This window comes from Phalacrocorax carbo, chromosome 15 (assembly GCF_963921805.1).
Source record: "Phalacrocorax carbo chromosome 15, bPhaCar2.1, whole genome shotgun sequence".
NCBI lineage: Eukaryota > Metazoa > Chordata > Aves > Suliformes > Phalacrocoracidae > Phalacrocorax > Phalacrocorax carbo.
Window position 1 is genome coordinate 15,629,782 of NC_087527.1, and position 16,904 is coordinate 15,646,685.

General features: G+C 42.8%; 1 protein-coding gene across 13 annotated transcripts in view; it reads left to right on the forward strand.

The window, feature by feature from the left end:
• Nucleotides 1–16,904, forward strand: part of ARVCF (ARVCF delta catenin family member) — a 288,430-nt gene that overhangs the window by 86,313 nt on the left and 185,213 nt on the right. For 11 of the 13 annotated variants that reach the window (XM_064466541.1, XM_064466548.1, XM_064466551.1 and 8 more), the window contains one exon: nucleotides 15,831–15,896. The exons of the other annotated variants lie outside the window; for them this stretch is intronic. The gene's annotated coding sequence lies outside the window, so the exon portion shown is untranslated. The remainder of the gene's footprint in view (nucleotides 1–15,830; nucleotides 15,897–16,904) is intronic. 13 annotated transcript variants of the gene reach the window in all.

The window sequence follows — 16,904 nt, forward strand, 5'->3', positions numbered from 1 at the left end:
ATTGCACCGCGTTGCAAGGAGTTCACGGGACTGCCCCCGTGCAGTTCTGCAGTATCTGGGCTGTGCTATAGATGCTTCTGCTGTAGTAGCACATCTAGGTTCGTTATCCAGGGGAGCAGCCTACATTCCTGAGAAAGTACTCCTGTGAGTTTGTCTCTGTTTGCGCATTTCCTTGGCACCAGCCCTTGGCCACTGTTAGAGAGTAGGAGTCCGGAGTACTGGAATAGCTGAAATATTTAAGGCCAGTCTTATACTTCAATAGACTTGCACTGAGGTTGAATTTGTTCCAGCTTCTACATATTTTTAGCTATTGTAGCATGAAATTTCACACCCCTAGTCTGTGGCTTCAGGGCGGTAGCGCTCGTGGCCAGTTTACCGAGCTCCGTAGGACTAGTGGCGTGAGTACAGGGTGCAGTTCTGCACCCGTTCTTTTCTCATTATTTAATAAAACATGTTAACTGCCATAGCTTTGCTTTTCAAGTAAATTTCGACACATTTACAAATTTCAAGTGCAAAGGGGGATAGTTTGCTGTGTAACGAGAATGGTCATGAGTCCCCGCAGTCCTGGGCAGTACGTGTATTCATCAAGGGCTGCTGGTGGTGAGCGATTCTGAGTAAATTGGTATAAGAAACTGAAGGGAAAACACAGCACTTACAATGACATTTTTAGCTTTGTTCATGCGTTTTTGGATAAAGAGAGTGTTTCTAGTGATCTGGTTTCTTTCTCAATTGGACTCGGAAGAGCAGATTTACATAGAGAAGGAATAACGTGAAGTTTATGCAATTTTACCATAGATGTAAAAACTTAGTCGAGGTATGGCAGGGGAATGAAATGTCAGGGTTATGACTGGGTAACTCATGTTATTAGCTATGATTCAAGATGAACACTGTACCCACTTCACCTCATTTGATTTAGCTGCGTCCTCCTTAATGCATAAAATGATCAGATAGTCACTTGGGGACATTTTTCTCTAAATCATGAAAAAGTATTCATCTACCCCCTAAAATTAGTTAAATTATTTCCATTTAGCTGTGATTTTAAGAAGTCCCACAGTTTCAGATACAGCTTAACAGTTTTGGTTGCTTTTATTTTATCCGACATTCCACTTCCGTAACCGAGAGGGTTACTGTGCCTGGTCCCACCTTTAGTAACGACCGCCTTGGGTATGTCTGTGGGTGGCTGCTCATCACTGCTCTGGGTTCCACCAAACCCTCCGTGTACGTTGGACATGGACGCACACACACAAAAAGGGTCATTTTTATTTGCGACTTACTGTAAAATAGTCTTATAACATGAAGTGCTGGTGGTATATCAGAAGAGGGGAAATACTGTGGCTGACTTAACTACGAAGAGCGACACACCAGGTTATTCTTCATACTTCCGCTCTATGGTGAGTTTTAGTATTGCTTCAGTGTGCTTTCGAGATAGAAAGGAAACTGCTCTGTCACTTTTTTTAAAAAAAAAAACAAAACAGCCAAACCTCAGACCAAAAAAGCCTGCAGGAATGCTTCAGGCAAACAAACCCCAACAAACCAACCCCACAACCCAACCTACGCCTGTTTCCGTACCCGATAAAGTACTTGATCTCGTCGTACGCTGCTGTGTTACGTCGTTCCAATAAACACGATCCTGCATCCTTTTCTTCCATTCCCAGTTCTCCAGATTTAGCCTGGATAGTTTCTGCAGTCTACTTCTTTTGTAGCCAATTAAGGGTGTCTAATTTTACAGCAGAATGAGCTGATGTGATCTTTTTCATTTCTGTGATATGAAAAATCATTGGAGTTGGTGTATAAATGAAAAAGAATATTATCTACATGGAAGTGAAATAGCCGAGTTAGATGCGTAGAAACTGCATGAAAAAACTGTCCCTCTTCTAAAATTCCGTAAGATTTCAGCAGTACCGTTGTAATATGAAGCATACTCAATAATATGTATGTTTATCTGCCATGGTTACGCTCCAAGTGAGGAAGGGAAGACCTTCGGGTTCAGCGTCGTCGTTCAGCAGCGCGTGCAGCCGGCGTAGCTACTGCTTCAGTCTCTTGGCGCTCACGTGCGTGGGAACTACTGCTAGTGAGGACTAGAGTTAGGAAATCTTCACGGGGCTCTGGAAATGACTTCAAGGATGTTTGCATGCACCGATTTGTGTGTGCAGGAAATCATAAACATGTGTGGAAATATGTACCGTTATCTACGGGTTTGAATTTTAATGGCATTTTGTGGGTTCCCTTTTGAGCTCTGCCGTTCTCGGGAGTCAGTGTGGTGGTCAGAGAACAGGAATATGGACATGGAAGTAAAGAAATTATTTCTAATCCCAGGTTTTGCTGTGTGTTTTACCTTGGATACATTACAGTGTGTCTCCAGTGGCAATTACTGGCGATAAGTTTACTTCCCTTGGAAAATACGTTGAAGTCTCAAGTTGAAAAAGCTCTATAAATGGGAAATATTTGCATTATGGTGTTAATGGTGGTATTTCAGTAAGTTCTTACTCATGAACGGAATCATAAAAATTTCTTCTGCTTTTTGTATATCCAGCGTGCTTGTTTTTTCAACACCAGACAGTATTTTGAGTTTTCTTAGGGATTTGAAACTTCAGAGTTGACTTTGCTGACAGCAGCCTGTGCAGGTGGTGAAGAGGACGGTGACAAAGAATTCGGTGGGTCAATTTTCGTCCAAAGTTGTCAGTTCGGAACGTTGAAAGGTGTCAGATCGCTTTACTTGGTCTTTCTGCTTCTGGCATAACTGACTGATAGATTTCAGAAAAAGGTTAAAAGGGGTTAATATATGTCATGTTTTCAGTTCAGTAAGGCTGGAGTCTGGAGATGCTGTTTGCCGCTGTACACAGCTGTATCTGTAACACAGATTTCTTCTTTTCCTCAGCATTTTGGGAGAGGGGTGGATGCCACCCTTTTAACATCTACGAATAAATGTTACTGCACGTTCTTCAGATTTCTCCTCTGTCTTTCACGAGTATGGACTTAGGTGCAGCTGAGAAATGAAGGCGTAAAAAGAAATACTAGAATTCTGTGCTTGTGGTGTCTCCATTGTACTCAGATTACACATGCATATAAATTAATATATTTAATTATATATACTCGTTACTACAGGCAGCTCCTGAAACTGAGCTCACAGTCATGAGTTAGTCTAAATATTTGCATGGTGATGCCGTTACAGATATTAAGGACCAAGCATCCTCCTGACATATGTGCTCTGAATTACTTTGAAAAGCGTCAATAACTGCAACCTGTTAAACAAGTGCGCTTTTGATAGCAGACAGCTGCTTGTACAGGTCTGTCTTTCGGGGCTAAAACATTTGTTTAGGAATTGGAGGTTCCTGTGGCGTTGCAGGACACGCACTCTGTGCAATCCCTGTGTGGCAAGGAACGTGCCTGCTTTTTCCAACGTGCCGCATGATAAATGCATATAAATAAGGAACACGGCTTTTTTAATTTCAGTTGCTGGCTCGTATGTGCTCATCAGTTTCTAAACAGTATGTGCTCCTCCTGTAATTTATTGACAATATAAATGAAAAAATGGATAACCTGATCAAAGCACGGATAGCAGAACAGGAGACATAACCTGTGTACATAGATTTGGAAGGAGAAGGGTCGGAGTTCAGGGCAGTAATTCAAGTGCTGAAGGACCTAGAAAAAAGAAAGAACGTAGGAAGGTCTGGGAAGGCCTGTAAGGAAGCTTATAGGCTTCCTCTAAGTTTTCTATGTTACCTGGTTTTCTGTATTGCTTTAGATGAGTTGGTCCTAACTCCTCAGCAGTCAGTGGGGGCTTTAGGTACCTAAAGAACTTGGTGAAGGTGGGTCTGAGTTTCTCTTTGTTTCCTCTCCCGGTCTGCAGAGCAATGCCAGTAGCACTGCCCTGCCTCAGAGGCAACACGCGTCCTGCCGTCAGGGTAGCCATGATTACAGATCACAAGGCAGATCTGGGAGGATGGCAGCCAAGTGAGTGGGTTTCTTGATTTGGAAAAGCAATTATGACCTCACTATTGTGACTGCTTTGAAAATCACCTGTCAAAGGCGTAGGGATATCACATTAATTGCTGTTAGAAGAATCACAATACTTACTTGTCAAAGCAGTATATTAAGCCTGATATGCCTTGCTTATGCCTTAAATTCTCAATTGACCCAATTAACCTAATTAGTCATGTTTGAGGGTGGACAAAAACGTGGGAGTCCTACAGAATTTAAGTATACCCTGTAACATCCTGCTGGCTTAAATACAATCACAATAATGCATGTTTTCTACAAAGAATTTAAGTATCAAATCCATTGAAAGCCTTGGCAGAGCGCTGTGTCCAGCAGCACGGCCGCTACTGTGATTCTGTTCAGCTTAATATATGCAAACCAGACACTTTCAGTAAATTGCAGCAATAAAACTTTTGTTCCAGCAGCCAAGTTAATCATTTGAGTCTTCACTGGAATGCCTGTGTGTTTCCATGACAATTGGATGGGTTTGTGATTGACACACATACAATTAAAATCTGCCCTTCACAACCGTAAATTGCAGAGACCTGAGGAGAGCTCGGTCATATTTTTAAACAACTTTTCATGACAAGAATGTTAGATTGTGACTTCCACCAGAAAAGGTATTACGATTTGTAGGTCTTAACACCAGTGAACACACCAGAGTAATATTAAGATTTATTGTGGCCTTAGCCTTAGATTTTGATCCCACCGAAATGCGAACTCTTATTCTCTTCCTGATTTAAACCTCCGTGGGTTTGGTGATTTCTTTAACTAATATCTAGAGTGAAACTCTCTAGTTCTGGGACAAGCTGATTTCCCAGTGCCTTCACACAGAGCTGTGCGTGGTTAACGGTTGGAGGGGCTATTAGGTTTTATAATAATAAGGTTATGCATATACCAACTCTAAGAAAATACATGCTGTAGCATTACCAAAATTTACAAAAATTTATGGACACTTCTGTGCAAAATTAGATTTTTATAATAACATAAAATTCATTTTATGTTATTAAAACTCTGGTACTATTAATCAAAGTATGTTAATAGCAGGGTTTCAGTAGAGAGTCTATTTGCTTCTGTGCTTTCTTTTAGTGTCTGGGTGGCCTCTGCTCATACGGAAGAGTCCATCTCCCTTTCTAAGGCACCAAAAAACCTAAGACTTAGATGAGGCCTAGAGGGAATAACAGCTTGTTTTATTTTTATTGGGGGGATGTATTAGCATTATATGGGCAGGTTAATATATAGAAGCTTTTCAATTTTTTTTCAGCCTACTCGGGGCGTTTGCATTTTTTTGACATCCAGTAAAATATTATTTGTTCATTCATTACAATTCTAGCGAGTCGCAGACAAGTATATTTTGATGCAATTTTTCAGGGCTGATGTGGTGTCACTATATCTGATACTATATTGATAGGATCCATTTAATTTCTGTATGTTTTTTTTTTTTGAGATCTGAGAAGCACCTACAGCCTCTGACACTGTTGTGACTGGAAATCAAAATATCTTGCTGGTTTCCAAGGTACTTGTATGAAATATATTTTCTTCTAATAAATAACTAGTCAAGCTGAGGTTTTTCTGAGACCAGTATTTTTGGCCTCATCAATCCTTTGCTGCATTTTTGATGCCACAGAAACCAGACACTTCACTGAATCATTCAGGAGGAATAGTATAATGAGAGAGGAGAAAACTAGCACCGGAACGTGCGTGGTCTGCCACAGCCTTCGGATGATGAGGCTGGAGGCTCATGCTGCTTGCATGGAACGGCATGCGTTCAGACCGAGAGAGCAGATGTGCAGCCATATTCTGTCTCTTAAATCTAAAGATTATAAATATTTAAGATGCAAATAGGATTGGTGTGATGGAGTTATCGCTTCTGTGTTTTTGACAGTTAGGCCTGTTGGTCAGTTCTGTCGCTCTCGGCGCTTGTTAAGAGGACACTGTCCAGGCGGGCAGAACTAAAATTAGATCCGCCAGCTTTTTTACTGCTCTGTGGGTTCCCATGTCGCCTGACCCCCCGTTCTGCCTGCTCCAGTGCTGTGAACTTGAACTGTAATGAGGTGTGTGCTTTGAGAAAAGGGCTCTGTAAGGCATGGTGTCTGGGTTACATCTGAGACCGAGAGATCAAGCGTGCAGCGCGGTGTACCCGAATGCCACACCACCGCTCGTTCCTCTGACCTCTGCTGTTCTCATTTTATTTCTCTCTCTTCCGGGAGCAGAAGGAGAGAGGTTAGGGGATACTGAAAAACCGATTCAACAGGCGTATCTAACACGTACTTATATAAATTTTAAAAGCAGTGTGGTTCCACACTTCCTAATCTTACCAGGAATGTCTGTTAATCCTACTGTCAACATGAAAAGCAGGAACTATCGCGTGGTGCAAATGTATGTGAATTGTTTACCTGTTTATTTCTCTTCTTCTAATTACCTGTTCCCTTTCCTGACCGAGCGGTAGCTCTGTAGGACAGATTCGGTGTGGGCTTTCTTCACTGTTAACCTTATTTTCCCTTGTTCTTTCTCCTTGCTTTTCCTCCGCCGAGCCACAACGCAAGTTCTCTGCAGTCACTAAATCAGGTTTCAAAAATAGGAATCGGTCCGTTGCTACTTCATACCTTCTAATATTCCTCCGGGCGAGTTATCGCAGCAGCCGCAAGACGCGCGCGCTGAGAGGGATAAATACAATGATTCAGGCGTACTGACAGTTCTCTGGTTTTAGCTCCAAATGCACTTTGGCACACGCTTCGTTGCCAGTTCACGCCTGGCACTGCTGCTTCTGTTTACGGTGGAAACGTGGGTCTCTGGAGCGCCTTTCCTTGCCAGTGTTTCTGTGTTCTTCCCACTCACAAATTTATTTGGTGTCAGCATGTTTCACTGCTGGGCTGTCTAGCATGTGCTGAACTCCTCCATACTATCCCTCTGTATTTACTTGGTTAATTTGGCCTTTCAGAGACATCTTTGGTCTCTTGTTTGTGTCGCCACTAGTAACAAAATGCAATATTTGGGACTCTGTGAGGTCGAGCTGTCACCGAACTGGATTAACTAGTTTACTGTAATTGCCAAATTTGCAGTGATCTGAGTGTGCAGGTTTTAAAAAACAGGCAACTATTGAAATAAATCTCCTTTTTTTTTTTTCTTTTGCTTTTGTTTTAATACTGGCTTGTTGCACTGTCAGAATCCGAATACGCTTTCTTGTTCAGATTTTCTCTAGCGCATCCTCCCCAATATTTCTTAGGAAAAGCAACAAGAAGTTGCTTGAAATTAGCAAGATGTCAGCGTTTTAGAAATATGATTTAGTTTCAACTCCATTTGCCTTAAAGATAAATATAAAACCACGTGGGTCTAAGAAATCGTTTCAACGTCTTTACAGTAGGATTGTAATAACTTTTCTACGTCAGAAGAGCTACAGCAGTACATGAAATAAATGCCAGCACATCTGAAATAGTCTGACTACTCATGCCCTTTGATCTCCTGACCACTTGTGTGTAGTTCGCTAGTCTGGGGACGCTCCGTAGCTTTAGCTCCATAGACATGCATCAGCTTGATCCGTTTGCTGGAAGACTGTGCACCTCCGACCGTCCACGAGAGCGCTGTGGAATCCGCAGGTTTGCTGTGGGACTTCCAGCTGTTTCAAGGTAGCTTTCTGTGTTCTTGTTCAAAAATTAAAATAAATCCTGCTTCATGTAAATAACTCCAAGAGTGGGAGATGTGACCGAGGCCTCGTTCGGTCGTCTGCCTTGCCTGCGGACGAGAGGAAGGCATCACTCACGTTAAGGATTAGCTTTAAGATTCCGGAGATTGGCTCCTCAGTCATGGCTGTGACCTTCAGCAAACTGTCACCCTCTGTGTGATCTCTCCCGTCTTGCCTGTACTTTGCATTCCTCTCTTCTACCTTTGTCAGCGTGTAATGGTGGCCTGCGTATCTGTGGTAGAGGGCTTTACGCCAGTTACAGCTGCCGTTGTGGTAGCGACTATTTTAAGTGTTGTAGCTGTCAGCACAGGCGAGCCAGGCTGCTCAGTGCGAATCCAGATTTATGGAGAAAACAGAGTTCTTGAGTACAATTTTATTCACAAAATGTTGGTAGTTGTTACGCTTCCTTTCAGGCTGGTTTTCTTCTTCCGTTTGGGCACGGCGAGCGTGCTCGGAAAGAACTGGCCATCTTTCAAGTACCTGTTTTTGGTGAGAAATTTCCTAGCTTGACGAAATATCGGGGAGCTGCCTTTTGTTCAGAGCTGGGGCCCCGTCAGTTCAGTTGCCAGGCCAGCAGATGTTAGCCGCTGGCAGGCAGCGCCGCAGAGCTGCCGTGCCGGGGCGATGCCGGGTGAGCACAGAGCCGCGCGAGGACGCTGGCTGCAGAGCGCTTCTGGTACTGAAGGCGTCGTGAAACCCTCGCGGCGGCGTGCTCGTTCCTGGCAGCTGATCTGTGTTGTGTGGGTACAGTAAGATATTAACTGCAAACTGCAGTTTCCTTTTTGAATTCAAATTGTCAACAAAAACTTTTATTTATTTATTATTATTTACTTCTAAAAATTCCAGCTTGCTTTGGGAAGTGTGTGCTGAAGGAGTTATTTAAAGACGCTCTTCACTTTATAATTTGACTGTACAGTAAATTAGTTTAAAACCCAGTAGGGTAGCCATGACACTCGTGTATTAAAGTTCCCTTATTTTTTTCAGGCAAGACCTTTCTCCTCTTCATCAAAACATTTTCAAATAAGGGCCAAATGGGAGAGCTTAATTTCTCGGTTCTTCTCATCTACTATTTCAATTAAATATGACAGTGAATTGCAGAGGTCGCCTCAAGAAATTAAAATACAAACCCTTGGCTCAATTCACAGCTGGAGCCTGCTGTATTTTGTGTCTTGCAGTCAGTTGCACTCGGCTGTTCCCCCACAAATTAAACCATTTGCTTCTCTGCCTTACTTCTGAGATTGCTCCTTTCTTATTTTCTCTCCTGGCCTCCTTCAGTGTCTTCTGTCCTTCTGCTCTGTTAAGGCTGGAGCCTGCTGGTCCCCTGCGCGGGGGCGGTAACCCCGAGTGGGGAAATCAAGCTCGGAAGCCATTTCTCACCCTCCGGGCTGTAAATTGGACTTCTCGATGGGTTAGGAAGCTGTGTAACGCTGAAGTTAAGTCTTCAATAAGTAAAGATCCTTTGGCTTTTCATGATATTTATGGTTGGGGGTGGCTGCACTGAACATTCATATTTTTAAAATCACTTTAGTGGTATTTATATCACTTGGAAATGTTAAAAATAAATTTAATCATGTAAAGTCACTGTATAATATAGTCTTTAATGAACAGGAATATGATTACTAGTAACTAGAAACTGCTGTTTTATTTAGCAAATAGCTCTTGTGCAAAGCACATTTTTCAAATGTAAAATAATTCTTACACAAAATCAAGTTTATTAGTTTAATGTTAAGCTTACATTTGGAGTTGAACAAGTTGGTGTATAATGTAATGTTAGGGGGGAAAAACATGTAAGCTGTAAGAAAAGAAAATAAACCTATACGCAGATCTTATATGATGTTAAATTGATCTTACTGATTGACTCTCTGTCTCAAAATCTGTATTAAGTGCAACATTCTTCAGCAAATGTATTTGAAAGAGGAATGACACTTTTCTGCCAGTCCTCGCAAAGGGAAAATGTTGCTCTGGGAGTGGTTACTGAAATTTGTATATGGTGGGTAATTCGAGTGGGTGATTCAACCCAGATTGAAAAAAAAAAAAAATCTGGAATTTTATTTACAAACATGAACCTAAAGCTTTATCCTCAGCGTAACTCTGTCACCGGCACTTGCCATCCTTCTCGCGTTGTCCGTAACTGCTTGGTTTGCCGGACGCCCTGCTCGCCCCACCGGCGCGCCGAGGGCCGGTGCCTCTCGTCCTGGCCTAGCAGGGCTGAGCGGGCGCGTGCGAACCCCGCGGTAACTCAGCTGACCCCAGCGGCTCCCGCAGCGCCCTTCGGAGCCGCGCAGCGAAGGTCCCGAGGGTCTGCTTTTGGGGCAGTCGCGCACTCACGCACGCACAACTGCTAGGAACGCGGAACAAAAGCATCGTAAGAGGTTCTTGGCGTTAGTCAGTAACTTCAGTGCTGCTGTCTGGGGTTTTTCAGCAGCAGGTACCGGCCTAACTGTGCGGTTCCGATCCAGGCTGAGCAGTCCTGGAAGCGATTACAGAACCGGGTCTGGCTTGCTTTGCGAGGGGGATCTCTCCGCTGGAGAGCAGCTGCAACCAGTGTTTCCCACAATCACTGTGTACTTTACTGGCACTAGTGTTGTATTGTCACTAAAACCAGGGTTTCATTTTTTCCTTCTTCTTTTTTCAGGATTAAATTTCATTATATGTTTTTGGAAGATCATCTTTGCTTCCCATTTAAAATGAATAAATTTATCCTGTTTCTGTAAAACGTATGTGGTGACTTTGGTTACCCCATGAAAAAGTATCATGTTTGATCGGGATATCCCCAATATACTGGAAAACAAAATTAGGTAATTAATCAGCTGAATTAAATGAAACTCCCTATTAGCATACAATAACAAAATTCCTTCTCAAAATTGGCATAAGAGGTGACCAAGTGCTGTGTTTTAATTTAATTGGGTGAGATGAAGTCTTATGCATATTAGGCTGTAAAATTTTAAATTACATTTTTTATAAAAGATGTTCAGCTACTGTTTTATTGCTACATAAATTCTTGAAACAATATTTCAATAACGAGGCAAAGCCTTGCTATGACATACACGTGCGATGCATATGTGCACCTGTGTGGTGTTAGATTCTGCGTATACCTGCTTGTTTTTCCATTCCAAAACGCCCGTGTTTGTAATGAGAAATATTAGGAAAATAGCACTAGCAGCTGTCAGCAGGCTCTTGGTGGGAAGGTTATTATGCTTTGACTTTGAAGAGTTAGGAATGTATAATTCATGGCCACTCGGTGGATTTTGCAAACCTCCCCGTTGTGTACAGTTGCTAGTCTGTATGACATGATGGAAAACAAATCTTGGAAATACTGTCATTTAGGTTTGTGGCAATCAAGAAACTGGAGTTTTAATGCAACTTCTCTGTTTGATGTTTAGGAGAAAATCCTAGTCTTCTGTTAAAAACACTAAACTGTCTGGGCTTCTTATAAATATTAATTTCCCAAACGCACAAAAGTCTGTGACATTTCCTTCGGTAGAAAGGATTATCTTTAATTTTACTTGCTTGTATCATGGAACATTGAAGTGAATCACTGTACATTGGCTTTTGCAGTTCTGTATTTCATAAAATCTCTTTTAATACGCCATGTCTTTATCAACGCCCGAACCCCGTCGAGGAGAGAGGTGCATCTAGTTTGCCAAAGTTAGTTCAGCCGTTGTTTCCGTAGTCAATGATTTACATCACTGTTAGCGTGTAATGACTTGAGCAACATTTTATAGGCTGTTGTACATTTTCAGTCCTGACATTTTAAAAAGCCACAGTTCTTATCTATGACACGTCTGTGTGCTGATGCATGGGCTCTTTACCACTTTCGTAATATTTATATAAAATTTATTGGCAGTAACCGCCATTACCCAGAGCATCTATGTCGAAAGGCCTGTGGATCCACCCATGTCGACGGAGCCGTTCAGGGGGGTTTTGTAACTCTCTGGGCGTTTTGCCACTGCCTCTGTCCAAACTGTGTCCGCGTTTGGATCAGCCGGTTTGGTTAATGGTTGCTTGCTTGATGTCAACATGCTGATTTACATTGTAATTAAGAATGAGTGGGAGTTTATAAGGGAACTCAAAGCTCATAAGTAATGCAAAAATAATGCCGTTTTAAATAAATTTCTAAAGATAATTGAGTGTAAATATTAGAATATCAAACAGCTTGAGCCTGCCTCTTTTGATGGAAGGCCTTATAATGAGCGTAGAGATGCTGTTAAGTGTGTTGTGTGGTAGCTGTGTTTGTATCGCATCTTTAAGTGGAGAGACCTCGCTTCCCATGACTGTTTCATATGTTTTCATGCACATTGTGACAGCATATATACCCGTACACCGCACTGTAAAATGTAGATACCTCGTGTTTGCCGTCTGATATCCTACATAAAAGCAGAGCTCATGTCAGGCAGAATATCCTACAGTTCTCTGTGAAATAAAATAGTGGTTTAGCAAATAAGGATATATGGGAGAAGGAGCTCAGAGGGAAAAATTCCTTCTCCTCACCTCCTTGTCTCTTGGTTAAGGGAAGTAAATCACAGCAGATGCGAAACACAGCTCCAAGAATACTATTCAGCTCTGCCTGTACTTGTGGTGATTTATCTGTGGCAAAGCCTCTGCCGAGGAAAACATACAATTGCAGGGTATGAGCTTCTTGCAATCAATATGGACAAAACACGGACAGACAAACTGAACTCGGGACGAAGGGAGGTCTTTTCCATTGGCGTAGCTCTTGTTAACTGGAGTTGTGCTCTCTGCGATACACTGCTGTAAGCGAGAGACACGTTAGTCCATTAAGGCTGATTTTGGGTTTTAAGAGTGCAGCGAGGGCTGTAGCTATGAATCTGCAGGTAATTTTTCCTGTTATCAAATAAATTACATCATCCAAATTCTTTATTAGTTATTTTAGTGCCAGAAATGCCAGAGAGAAGCTCATTTGAGTGACAAAAGGAGCCAAAGATACAGGCTTCCCCGCTCGTGCCCTTGGCAAGGTTTCCCAATACGTCCTTATAGTGGTGCCGCAGCTGCACTGAAAAGTGGTCTGCTTGTCTGTCCACACTATTATAGTGTCTCTCTCACTTATTTCGGCCTTTACTACTTGCCTCACGCTTGGCAGCTTTAATTGCACCTATTTCTGTGCGCGGGCGAGGAACCCGCTGGGTGCCGCAGACGCGTTTCGTTGGAGGGCTCGTGGAACGCTGCCTCCACGTCGCTAACAAGCAGGCCAGCGCGGCGTGAACCGAAGGCCAAGCGAGTCCGCTGAAGTCAGTGGATTCACCCGTGCTTTACCTACCCGAAGACTGCTTCTCACACAGCTGACCGCGCAGTGATCATTTTCAGGAACCGAGCGCGTGGTCAGAAGCTTTTTGAGTAAGAGACCAAGAAGATACGACGAGCGGATCGCCGGCACAGCCCAGGCTTCGAGGACGATGCGAAATAAGACGTTAGGAAAAACTCACGGTGGGACAGTTCGCTACGGTTCCTTCCATTGGGCGGCTTGTGTGAAAGTAGCGATCTGCCACCGCGGCATTTGCTTGCGATGCTGCGGCAGCAAAATTTGTCCCTAAGCTTTCCTGTAGTCCAAGAAGCTACTCACATTCTCACCACATTAGAAAGACATTTTAATAACTACTTATGTTCACTGGAGTAGGGAAAGAACGAGGTGGTGGTTGGGATGCGATTGTGGAACTTGCTGAATGGCAAGAAATTGTTTGCTCGTCGCTGCTTTACTTTCACATGCATTTTGCTGTGTCAGTGTCTTGATGTTCTGTTAAGTTCCTTATTCTGAAAATACTTTTCCTAATTAGTTGTTATAGCTCGGGATTAATTGTCTAATTTCATTTTTTAAGTCATTCGGCGAGCGAACGTAAAACTGCTCAGACTCCGTAACAGTGTGACTGGGGTAATTAGTTACAAGTGAGAGATAACAAGCAATTTGAAGAGGCATTACAGGTTTTTCTCCACCTTTCTCATCTGAGAGCTGTAAGATACTTGATTAAAATCACCAATAAAAGTATGTCATTGGAATGAAGCAGCATTTTAGCGATGAAGTACAGGTGTTTTATTAAATGCCACGTGGTCCAAGCCGGTGGGTTTTTCCCCGCTCCCCCGCAGTACAGCTCAGGAATGGAAGTGGGCAGCGCAGGGGTTGGAAGGGAGAGCGCGATACAGCCGTGAGCCTCGGGGAAGCTGCGGGCTTCCCGGGACTTTGGGCTCAAGCTCTCAGCTGGCATCAGCCGATAAAGACCGACGCGTGGTTTCCCAGGGTCAGTTCGGCTGCACGCGTGTGAGCGTGATGAGACCGGCACGGTCCGTCGGCGTTAGCGGATCCTGCCGTTGGCCGTAACCCAGGCAGCACGTTAGGAGCTGTCACTCACAAGCCTCAGCGGCATAGTGCCCGTCTTGGAAGGGAGGTGGCCCATGTGGGCTTGACTTGCTGTCACAGCTCCTGCTGGCCCACCTCTTTGTTTTATCCACAGTGTGGATAAATGCGTTTTTACCATCTATTATATACAATTACCATGTATTGGCGATGCAGCCTCCTCCAGACTTGCCTTGATCTTCTATTCTTATCTTATTGCCAAACTTTCTGGCTGCAAAAGGTATTGAATGTTTTAACAAAAAATTCTGCTTAAAGAATAAAATGAAACAATTAGATTTTTATTGAAAAGACAACTACTTTTTTCTTGATAATCAATGCTAAATTTCAGCCTATACAAATGTGATTATCACTAGAAGACCAGTCATGGCTTGGATGTTTCTATTCTGAAGTACCTTGTGATATATATATATATATTTTTAATGAGATCTTGTGAAGTAGGAAAACACAATTTCTTCCCAGATTATGTGATAAAAAAAGGTTAAATAGCCCATGGCCGTACATGAAGGGTGTAGTGGACCTGGGTCTTACCCAGGTTGTCCCAAGACAAGACAAATGCCTTAGGCTGCTTGTCTTCTTGTCTCTGAATCAACTAAAAGAAAAAATACAGGTGGAAAAGGAGGAAGGAAAAATCAAGCTAGATACTTTTTCAGTAGTTTTTGTCTGCTCCAGGTGACGCTAAACATAAATCGTGAATTATTTCTGACTTAAAAATGGAGAATATTTTAATAAAATACATAAAATTAGCCTACTTAGAGGAGGTAGTCATATTCTGTTATGAGACAAAAGCTAAAAGAAATTAGGCTTCAAAGAAACCCTCGGCTTCCATCAGAGACATATAATTTTGTTTTAGCACCTGTTTGGCTACACAGAGTCTGAAGGGTTGAAGTGGTTTCCTTATGGACCACTGCCTTGCGGTACCGCCGAGCCAAAGGAGGAGCGGAGGCGAAGGGTCTCATGATGAAGCCGTGTCGCAGGCTGGAAGTGGAAGGGTCGTGGCGTGTCTGTTTTATGGGTAAACCTTAGCCCAAGCGGAACTAAGCAAGGGTGATCTGCAGGAATCATCTACTCAAAATGTTCTTGGTCTCAGAAGCTGAGAAGACGACTGGGAATCCACGACAAAGCATCCTGCTTGTTACCTGCATGGGAAATTTCTAGGATAAGAAATGCTGTAATGGGAATACTGCCTGAAGCTCTGACAAAAAATGAGATGTTGAAAAATGCTGGTTTCTTGCTGGTGAATTTCAAAAGGGGATGTCTGTCTGCCCCAGTTTCTCTTATTTCCTGCTGCTATAAGAAAAAATGTCAAACGATATGAGGTGTATTTATGTAGCCACAGTTGACATTTTTAGAGTCACTAGATGGTATTTAGACCTGGATGACTGAAAATACTATGGTGTATGCTTACGAAGGAAACAGTTTTGGCTTTTAAATCTATGAATCAATGGGGAATTAAACACATATTGGATTAAATTCTAAGTTTGGAAATGTTTGATGCAGGCACATATGGGTGGCGCTGGGACAGAAGTCAAGAGGACTGGAATAGCTAGTTAGCCAAACGAGCTCTTCCGACGGAGTTTGCTTTCCGTACTCCAGTTCTATGGGATTTTCTCGGGGTTTCAGGGGATGGTGGAATAGACGTTGGAGTTAACACCAGTGTGACTCAGGAAGGGGGGGGGAACCAAGGGGAGATAAAACTAATCTATTTCCAACGTGTAAATGTTATCAATTATTTAAAGATAATCCCCTCTTCCTACTTCTCCTCCATGGAATAAAAATGTCTTTTTTGTTATGTTTCTCTGACAGAGTTATCATCGAACCAAGGGCAAATTTCTGTATTAAAGCCGCTACAAGAAAGGAACACTAGAAAAGGTATTGTGTTTCTGCAGTTGCTCACCAAGTCTCTCAACTATTTTGCTGCTTTGTCATTATGTATGCTCTTAAATCATTGTCCTTTATTTTTTAAATTATCTTTGCACCTCTCGGAAATTCATTAGTTTGGATGCTATCGAAGGCATGCTAGAACTTGTTTTAAAGTAGTGGTAGAACGGTTATGGGGCAGAAGGAAGGAAATATCCATGATACATCTTAAAACTGTGGAACTAGGACAGGAACCTCTGTAGTTGTATATTGTGGTGAGAGCTGAGGCACTGGCGAGGGTAAAACTCGGGTGCTAGCTGAGGGCAACGGGGATGAGAGTTTTCTCTTTTGTGACTTCACACCATCTCTGATCCGTGTCTCCCTTCGCCTTCGGCCACGGAAATGCTCGTTTAGTTGCACTCCACCCCTGACAGAGCAGGGAACGCCTCTTACTGCGTGACTTCTTTCTACGGCCACATTTACAGCAGGTGGACTCTAAGCATTTGTTTCCTGTCCTGTTCTCAGCTTGTGCCCCTGCTTGCCTAAGGCTTTTCGGTACCTGAGCAAGCTAGAGTAAAGCCTATGGTTACCTCTGGCATCCCACCTCTTTCTGCAGTAAGGCTCAGACTCGTAAGACATGCCTTCCTCTCTCCATTCCCTCCCTGCCAACTATATCTTAGCCCTTCTTGAGATAAAAGGCCAGTCCTCTGGTTGCTTAAAGGATGACCACAAGCATTTTCAGCTCTTGTAAATTCACCTCAATACTTCGGCGTGTCTGTTTTGAATCTGGGGGCTTGGCGGTGAATGTGGGATTAAATATTAAAGTACTCTGCTGCCTGCTTTCCTCAAATGTTACTCCCCTCTATGTACTGCTTTATTTTTCTCAATGTGGGTGATCATAATTTTAGCCAAGCATTCTTCGAAAATAATCCTCCAAATAACAAGTATCATGTTACCGATTTTTATAGGTTTTTCCATTTTCGTGTCATTATTTTTAGATTAAACACTGTCCTTAATATT